This window comes from Convolutriloba macropyga, chromosome 15, assembly GCF_964194025.1.
Source record: "Convolutriloba macropyga chromosome 15, txConMacr16.3, whole genome shotgun sequence".
Classification (NCBI taxonomy): domain Eukaryota; kingdom Metazoa; phylum Xenacoelomorpha; order Acoela; family Convolutidae; genus Convolutriloba; species Convolutriloba macropyga.
In genome coordinates, this window is record NC_134482.1 from 23,171,881 (window position 1) to 23,181,527 (window position 9,647).

At 37.3% G+C, this 9,647-nt stretch overlaps 1 protein-coding gene across 1 annotated transcript in view; it reads right to left on the reverse strand.

Annotated features, from left to right (window-relative positions):
• LOC142354682 (uncharacterized) overlaps positions 1-8,677 on the reverse strand; it is a 71,731-nt gene extending 63,054 nt beyond the window's left edge. Inside the window, exon 1 of the mRNA XM_075407043.1 lies at positions 8,205-8,677. The gene's annotated coding sequence lies outside the window, so the exon portion shown is untranslated. The remainder of the gene's footprint in view (positions 1-8,204) is intronic.
• Between the last annotated feature and the right edge of the window lie 970 nt (positions 8,678-9,647).

The window sequence follows — 9,647 nt, forward strand, 5'->3', positions numbered from 1 at the left end:
TTCTTCACTGGTTTCTACAGGTTTGATGAAATCGTCCATCTAGAAGTTGTTCTGTTTTACTTTTGCTGCAATTGGATACTCTTCTTCATTGTCTAGTCCTACTCGCTTGAGGGAATAGATTGCACATGTTGGAGAACTGTTAGCTCCAAATATATGGCGATGATAGATTCGTACATCTCAACGAGTTCGTTAGTTCTTGGACGCCATAAGAAGCTCAAGCAACTTATCTCGTTCGGGAACTTACACTTGCAGAAATATCGGTTGGATGTTAGCTGTCAGGGCTATTGGTCCTTCGCGGAATCTGAAAATTGTTATAATTAACCCGTGTATCAGATCAGGGCCTGCTAGTAGTTGGTCATTTTAGGTATACTTCCTTGTATTTGACGCAGCATTGCAAACATGTCTTACTTTGCCATGCTTGTTCGGGTTTAGCACTGGATGGTGTGGCAAATACCATTCTTTCCCGAAGGTGCTTTCCAGTTCGGACTCGTCCAATATCGTTACGAGTCCCTTTTCTACATCTGTATCTATTGTCTGTTGATCCAAACTCTTATGGTTTGGGTCCGTTTGGAATCTTCGCTCCAGTGACTAAAGCTGATCAAAGGCTGAGCTTTAGTTGTTCAGTAGGTTTGGCTCTAGTTCACTCCCAGCAGTCCAACTTCGTAAGGCTCGCCTGTGAATTTCATCGTACTCTCCAGGATATTTTTGCCTGCAGTTCTTTCTTTGTCTGACTGACAACGCTGGTTTTGGAAGCATGGTTTCCCACTGACTACCCATCCTAGTTCTGTTAGAACGGCGAAAGGTTCACTTCGTGCTCCTGTCTTATAGTCCAATGGGCTTTGCAGCTCATAAGCATCTGGACCAGGGATGATGTCAACTTCCATCAACTTGAAGATTTTGTTGGATAAAACACTCAACTGATTGAAACTTTGCTTCAGCTTATTGTAGTTGTAGTTTGTGTTTCCCAAGGAGATTGACGGGTGTGCACGCGCTTCGATTGAATGTAGCTTTGAATGTAGTCCCTTATTCTGAGAGGAACTTTTTTGTCTTCGTATCCTTTGTTCCGGGTATGCCAGCCATGCTGAGCGTCACATCGGTGCCTGGCACACTTCTCTTGCACACTGTGATCGATGAATGAAACCGTTGATCCACTATCGAGAAAAGCATATGTGTTCAGCCTGTTGCCACCGCTCAGCATTGAGACGGGAACTAGTCGAAGATCGTAACTGTAGAAGCTGTAGAAAACCCGTAACTTCGTTACCCTGGTTGATTGTTGCTGCACCTACGTTGACTGCGTGATTGCCCTTGTCCATTTGATTTTTTGAGTGAGGCAATTGGTTGTGCATCTTGATGCATCCATTTACACCGCACGCATTGACTTTACAATTTTTGATTGCATGCCCTTTGCCTATTCATCCTTAACATAACCGTTGCCTCCTCACTGCTGCGTATCGACCATTCACACTCCTATTCCTAAATAGTGGAGAGTCCCAAATTGTTTGAGTGCCATCAGCTACCGGACGGTGATCACTTTGCATTTGTTTCATTTCTTTCAAGTTCGAACTAGCACAGAATTTTGATGTTTTCGGGATCCGTTTGTCTTTATTTCGGCTGATTTGGTCTTCTTCTTTTCGGTCTCCCTTGAAAGCTGAAAATTCTTTTTGTACGAATGCTATACCAGATAGCCATTTATCCAAACTTAATCAGATTAGGCCAATCTTCATCTTTATCATCTACATAGAACCACCACCTCTCTTTAAAAACTTGAGGTAGTTTATCTACTGCCATATACAGTGTCAAGCTTGATTGCAGATCACCTATTTGCTTGTACTCTTTGACCATATTCACAAAGTTCGAAACAATAACTGAGAAACTGATCACATCTGTTGGGTAGTGAGGTTTCACCTTACTTGCTTCGCACAGACTCTCCAGCTGTGCATCAATGATCACCTGAGGCCTTTCAAACCTGCTCTCCAGAATGCTCCATGCAACACCATAGAACTCTCCAGAAAAGATTTTTCCAGAGATTGCTGACCATGTATTGCCCACCAGTAGAGTCTTCAGATGGCTTATCTTCTCTGAGTCTGGTATTGGTCGTTGATCCACTGTAGCATTGAACATACTAGACCACTCCGGTCACTTGAGAGGGTTTCCGGCGGTGTTGTTCAATTTCAGCTTTTGTAGATTACTGCTACCTGAATAAAACCTGTTGTATCGTAGACCACCTCTGGTGGAAATGTTTCTGTCTTCAATACTTGAGTAACGGTCTCGTGAACTGCGGTATCGTGGGAAGTAACTATCCCTGTTCACTTCAGGGGTTTCTTCGAAGCGAGTTGTTGATCGATCTGGTGTTAGAAGGTGGTCATTTTTACTGGCCCAGTCTGAGACATCTCTTTTCATTGGGGTCCAGTTGGAGGGTGACTTGTCGCGAGCACTAGTTGATCGGGAACGGACATCATCATTCTCTAATGCTGGTCTCTTCTCTTTGCGCTCTAGCTCACGCCCTTCCTTCAGTAGTTGATGATTGGTTTCCAGTTCCGTCATTTGCATTTCCAGCTCTAGCTTCCTCCGCTAGAATTGTGCCTGTTTTGGTCGCATCTTGGTTTCGAATTCCATATGAGATTTCTTTATCCTTTCTTCCCGCTTTTGCCTGGCTGAAGATGTTTCTCAAACATTCTACGTCTCTTGCCCGCTTGCTGTTGCCCCACTCTGCACTGTTTGAGCAACTGCGTTGTCCGTTGGGTAGTTTTTGTTGCTCTCGTTATCGTTCAATGCTTCAGTTGTGTTGCTTTGCTCTGCATTCATTGTTCACTGCACTCATTGTCGATTGCATGCCTTTGCTTATATATGCAAGCCAATTATAGTTCAAATTTGCTTTGCACTTTCTTGTTTCTTTCAGATGTTCCTCAACGAAATTTGTTGGGTAGGGTGCATGCTTGTTTCAACGCAGCAGTTGCTTGGGTATTTCTTCCTCTAGAAGGTGAACAGTCTGTTGGTAGAGGACCTTTAGTTTGTTGCGTCGATCTGAATTTTACATTTTTTGTAGCCAAGTCATCTTTTAGTGTTAATTTCTTCCACTTAAGCTTGCAACTTTTTGTTGTACGTTTGAGCTGTTGATTGATGCTGTTCTCTGCTTATTGTACCTGAATTTTCTGGTTGCTGTTTGCTTTTGCTTTGCTGATATCCTTTCTTTGAGCAGGGTTGCACTTGAATTTCTTCATTGAATTGCACTCTTCTAATTTACTCACTGTTTTGTTGCTGTTGCTTTGTTTGATTCTCTTTGGTGGGTGCCGTTCTTTGGGGGGGGGGGGGGATGCCTTCGGCACTCTCGTCATCAGATTTGTCTTCCACTGATCGGGTCGGCGGAACAAATGTAACGGCTGCTCTTCTATCAAAGTCAAGAAAAATTTTAATTCGCCAATCAGACTGGAAATCAGTTTGCCTTCCACTGACCGGGTCGGCGGAACAAATGTAACGGCTGTTCTTCAATCAAAGTCAAGGAAAACTTTACTTCGCCACGTTCGTTTCAGCGTTTTCAAATCTGTCCGAATATTTTGTTTTTGCAGTTGATTTTTCTGAACTGTATTATGCGCTATGCTGTAAATTACTGTTGCTCAATTACTCCTGATAAGTAAACTTTCAGCTTCGCTGTGTAATAAACTTGTTTCTCTTTAATAATTCAAGTTAAAGCAATCAAATTTTGCTAAAATTTTTGTTAATAACTCAAGTTGTAAATATAAATAGGAAATTCTAACGGTAACAAATTGTAGTCCAATAACTTGGCTATACTTATGCAAAGCTGTAATTTACTAGCAAGTCTCGTTCAAAAAAGGAAACCAGACTATAACTAAATTTTGAACAATCCGATAATGCAATAATCAATTTCATTTCTCAATAGGCTTCAATATCTACCAACATCAAAAATGTGCCCGGCTTCGGTCAAACCAGTAAGAGAAACTGTCTTTATGCTCAGCACAAAATTTTTCACAATTAGAAATTTTGTTCCTAAGAATAAAAGATTGAGAATATCAAATTAATTCTCTTTCCATAAGTCAAAGTTAACTGTACAATCACTAATATTATCTACAAAAACAAGACACGATAACAAGTAATTTACCGCTCGAAAAAAGTCCTTCAATACTCATTGAATGTCAATTCAATATAACAAAAATAGCGAATTTCAATTGATTTTTGGTAGTTTTTCAAGCACCTGCTGCTAGTCGCGTGGGTTTACATGTCAAATTCAACCGCTGATTTGTTGTTGATCACTCTTTCGTAAGATTCGCTGAATACACTGACTTTAGGGTTAGGAATACCTTTTATCGTGCACCCACTCTCTAAATTGCTAAAAAAATCGCAAAATTCATCGAATCTGGCATACCAAGCTCCGTATCTCTTACTCCGTTTGATCTCAATTTGTGTGATTGTGAACACGTGATTATATGGCAATAGTGCCATAGTTTGAGCTTGAGTTTCACTTCATCTATGATGACTACGTACTGGTAAAAGTTACTGTATATAAATGTTGAACAAAGTGAACAAATCCATATGGCTTCGATGGAATGTAGCATTACATTTTGGTTGTCATGCTATTCTAACTTCATTGCTTGGATTGGCCTTGAGGCGCTATTTAATTTGGTGGTTGAATTAGTAAAAGCTGCAGTAGACGTTCTACGGCTCGCAGTTTGCATAACTGATGTTTTTTACGCGAAACTTAGAGTTAGCTGCCGTTTATATCCCGCATTCATTTCTCCATATCCATATTGATCCATGACTTGCATGCGGATGCTTTTGTCCTTGTGGAAATCAGCTACGTTCAATTGCGGTAATCAGGCTACATCCTTTGTAGCCTGAATTCCAAAAAAATCAATTTTCCTAATTTTTTTTGGATTTGCGTTACGTTTAAAAACAGTAACTAGTTATCAAATGCGATAAATCATTTCCACAATTTGGTAACAAAATTGCACATTATGAAAATCCGCATTATTTGTTAATAAAATCCACGATATTGCAGCTAACACACTTAATTTCACTTAAATGTAATTGGCTTATATTGTTTGTAACACCGTTTAATAAATTTGAGTTTCAAAATTGTAAGCTCAACAAAATTCTTTTTATGAGCGCTGCTCGAAAGAAAAGCATTGTTCTGCTTTTTCAGAAACGTTTCGCCAAATAAATCCTCTAAATTTCTGGTTTAGCGCTAAACTTTACAAATACGAATAAACGAAATGGTCTATTCATCAAATCATACAAGGAATTAACAAATTGAAACATTAAACTCCCTAGCTGATTGAGGACGGCTGACAATCTTGCAAGAATCATGCGACACTATGCATCTTCAAGGAAGATCCTTCAAAATAACCGTCCGAAAGGGAAGACGCATGTAAGAAGACCGACAACTTTTTGCAAGACTCTTGCAAGATAGCCGTCTTGCATGAATGGTCGTAAACGTACCTTAGCTGATGCTAGAAGCTGAGGCTTCTTTTTGTTTCTTTGAAGACAGAGAATAAAGAATTTTTGGTGTGAGAATTTATTTTCAACGCTCCATCGTTCGTTGACTTTACTTAGGTTGAGATTATGAAATTTACGCTTCTTGTAAGATTCATGGAAGGTATTTGTCCAGATTTAACACCTTGCGAAATATATTTCCGAGGCATGTGTCTTGCAGGATTATCCAGGATAGGCGTCATATTAATCGAAACAATGCTAACTGACAACTTTTGGCCCAAATATACTTCAGCGTCAATTGGATACAAAATTTTCATGTTTTTGCAAAAAAAAACACATCTTTTAATTAACCGGAACATAAACTAAAAACTCAGAACATCCAACATTTTCTATATAGGTGAATGTCTCTTCAGTTCACAGAGCACACCGGCTTCATTTTTGCTTTGAGAAACGATCTTGATGTTTCTTTGGGATCTACATTTGGAAATTTCCTGCTTCACACTAGAAAGTTTCCATAAAGGAGGAAACTCTATGAAATTTAGTTTAACTTGAAAAAGTGTTTTTCGCAACGTAATCGGTTTCTAAGTACCAGTTAAGGCCTTTATACAAGAATTTTGATTAAAACTTGTCGTGAAAAAAGTATATTCATTTTCTGCCAAAACTCCAGAGTAGCTCAACACTGGAACACAATTGGTTACATTGGAAAGCACAGTAATAACAGAGTGGAACCCTAATTTAGCTACCTGAATGAGATTTGCAGATTACGTCAAGAGTAGAGCTCTAGCTTGAACAGCGGAAGATCGGATCAATTACTTTGCGTAAACTCTTCCTTGTGAATAAACCGCAGACCAAAAAGTTTTATAAGTGTTTGAAAAAAAATAATTGTTACGGCTGATATTAGTAGTGAAAAACTAAAAATATCTTTACGCACGTTCTGGTTCGCTTAAAGCTTTAGAAACTTTTCTTGACTGTAATTTCCTTAGGATTTTCTGCAAAACTTTAAGAAAATAACTTGAATTTCGTAACTCAAAAGTCATACAACTTGACTCCAATTACACTAATTCTCGCTCTGTTAGTAATATGTTCATCAGATGACATTTACGAGTGGCAATTAAACATTACATAACTGACATTTACAGTTAAAGGGAGCATTCTGTTCAGGAATTCAATCTGTTTACATAGCAAATTGTTAAGTAAATATGAAATTAACCATATTAAGACAATGATTATGTAGAGAAGTTGAAACGTTAAACATAGCAATATGGCGTGATAATTGAAGGTTCATCAAAAACTAACATAAAACACTTCTCACACAAAATTTGACATCTAAACAATCTTTAAAACAGAAAAACTTAGTGTATTATTCAAATATTAACTAAAGTTTGTTCATAACTGAAGTGGAAAGTATAAATTCGCCGACATATCAAAAGCTGTCATAATTTTGACATTGCGCGTGACATTTAGAAAGCGTATTGACACAACGCAACTAATTGATCATATAATTATATGGCAAAAACTAGTTGGAATTTGAAAAAGGGAAAATCTGCCGTTCAGGGTAAAGTTGCAAAGTCGATGAACGAAATGAGCATCGAGACTAGCACCAATGGTTAGAGTATCAAGTGAAAAGTATGCCCAACCTCTCTTTTCAGGGTCCTAAATTCAAGTCCCTAGGAGCTAGAGCACTTCAAAAGTACAGCACTTTTTCAAGGTCACCCGACTATCGGAAACAAAAGTTGTGACCTTGAGATGAAAACTATTGAAAATGAAAGCAACGCATAAGGGAATGAGAGTACATATGAGAAATATACACCAGTGACGTTGAAGGTCTTGCACCAAGGTTAAATATTATTTTTTCCAACATTTTACTATGTTTTACGTTATTTCTAATATTAAAATGCAACATTGATCGAACTTGACCCAATTCCGTCGCTCTAATAGATGAGAATTGCCGGTAGAGGGCAGAGCTATATACTCGTCATAAAACGATCTAATAATTTGATATGAAAAATTTAAAATATTAGTTTTGACCGCAACAATAATTGAAAGAAATCTTGAAAGAAATAGAAACAGAATTTCTCTCATTTAAAATAATTCGGTGAAAAAGTCACGTTCGGGACGTTCTAACCAGTATCAGAATACTCAATGTGCCAAATTAACCATTCTAACTTCAACTAATTGAGGAAATTTACTTGACCAATTTCAAAAAGATGAGCCTTAAAATGGGCACAGAACTCATTGATATACTTTTAAAGGTCAACTGCAAAAACGAAACAGTGGAAAGAGGTTTATCAACACAAATATAAAGTGGTGAAAATGCAAAAAAGTTTTTTTTGTGAGATTTGCCAAGCACGCAAACTTACTTATTCGCAGCAAAAATACAAAGACAATATTCGACTTATCCTCACCAGCGTCAAGGAGTCTTTCCAGAACAGCTAAACTCTTGCTTGTAATTAAAAGCTAAATTTTGTGACTTATTATTATCCAAAAACCGGTCACTCAAATGAACAAAGTCACTCTAGAAACTCCAATAAATCGGGTACAAAATCAATTTAGAAAAAATAATAATCATAATTTCCCCTTGGTCTCTAATATGCTTTATGTGTAAAAACTCTTGCTCATATGCGTTTTAATATGCTGAGCAACCTATAAAATTAAGTTTTCAGGATAAAATACTTGGGTAATTTGGCATTGCGCCTTTTCCTGAAAATGTGATGAACAGATACAAAATAGTATGGAAGTTATTAAGAATCCCTTACCGAATGTTGAATTTTTTTCCTGCGCGATGGATTTGTTTCAGCTTGTATATTTTTGAGGCGGTCCAACATGAAACGAAATAATGCTCACAGATGCAGAATATAAACAAAGCCCTTAGAAATAAATGAATAAATATCAAACAAAAGTTATCACGTGGTTATTTGAAAACGGTTGTTGTGTCTTTTCAAACGCAGCGATGTAGATTTGAGCTGCTTTATTATGTAATAAAAAGTGGAAAATATGGAGCAATAGTTGGCGTAAAATTATTGTTTGTGATCTTTTTGATAAAGAAGTGGGGGTGATTAATTGTGGAAAAAGAACTCAGAATTAGATTTGGCGGTCTAGTCTTTTAAATTCAATTAGATGACCCACAATTAAAAAAGTAACGCGGTGAGCAAACTATCGCAATACATAAGGGGCTCTTTTTGTTCATGCAGCGGTCGCTTGATTATACCCCAGCTCGCAGGGGAGGGGTTAAATTTATTCCTTATTTTTTGTTAAATTTGTAAAGGATATTAATACTAGTAAGTTAGTATTGGTTATAACAAAAGATTAAAGGTGTGTAAGAATGAGAAATAAATAAATTTGGGTATTACTGCAGCATAAAATGAATGGATGGGGGGGGGGTGTGGGGGTGGTTGAGTCAACGTTTGCAGGCCAAGCATAAAAAGTGGATTTTAATTTAAAAGCGGAAAGATTTATTTGCTTTCACGTGTTTTTTTCCACATAATTCAGCTTGGTATTATACACCGGGGAGTTCAATTTTTCAACTTTATAACAAATTTATAACAACATTCCTTTGTAAAATTCATGCGCTGCTTGAGCGGAAAATTGTGTTTTGATTTCTCTTGCCTTCTTTTCGTTTTCCATTAATAATTGATGAAAATTTACAGCCAACTTGACTGGAAACAGGCAAATTTTCCAGGACTTGAAGGGAGACGTCAAAAATGGGAAAAGGAGCAAATTTTGCAGTTTTACAAAAAAAATTAGTTTAAGAAGGCTACCAAAGCGCCTTGTACCATTTTACAATTCGACTTGTTTTAGATAAAGCAGCACGCATAATTAAATATGCATTTGCTTATAAACTATATGTAAATAAGTGACGGCTTCTCAATTACAGGAAAAGTTGCAGCTGAAAACAAATAAACAAACAAACAAAAAACGATATCAATTATTCATTACATATACTACATGGACAACTTTGACCTTCACAAAAAAGACCTTCAAAAAGGGAAAAAATGTTTACAAATTTCTTTTATTTTGTGATCAAAACGTGCAAGCTTTCAATTTTTCCCTCGACTTTAAAGACCTTTCATTTTCTGGATGACAATTGAATGTTTATTTTTGTATGCTCTCCCGATATTTTTTGTTGTTTTCAGTGTACTCAGAATTTTGATGACAAACAGAATTGCTGACTTTTGCCAGTAAAGGCTTTCTGTTTTCCA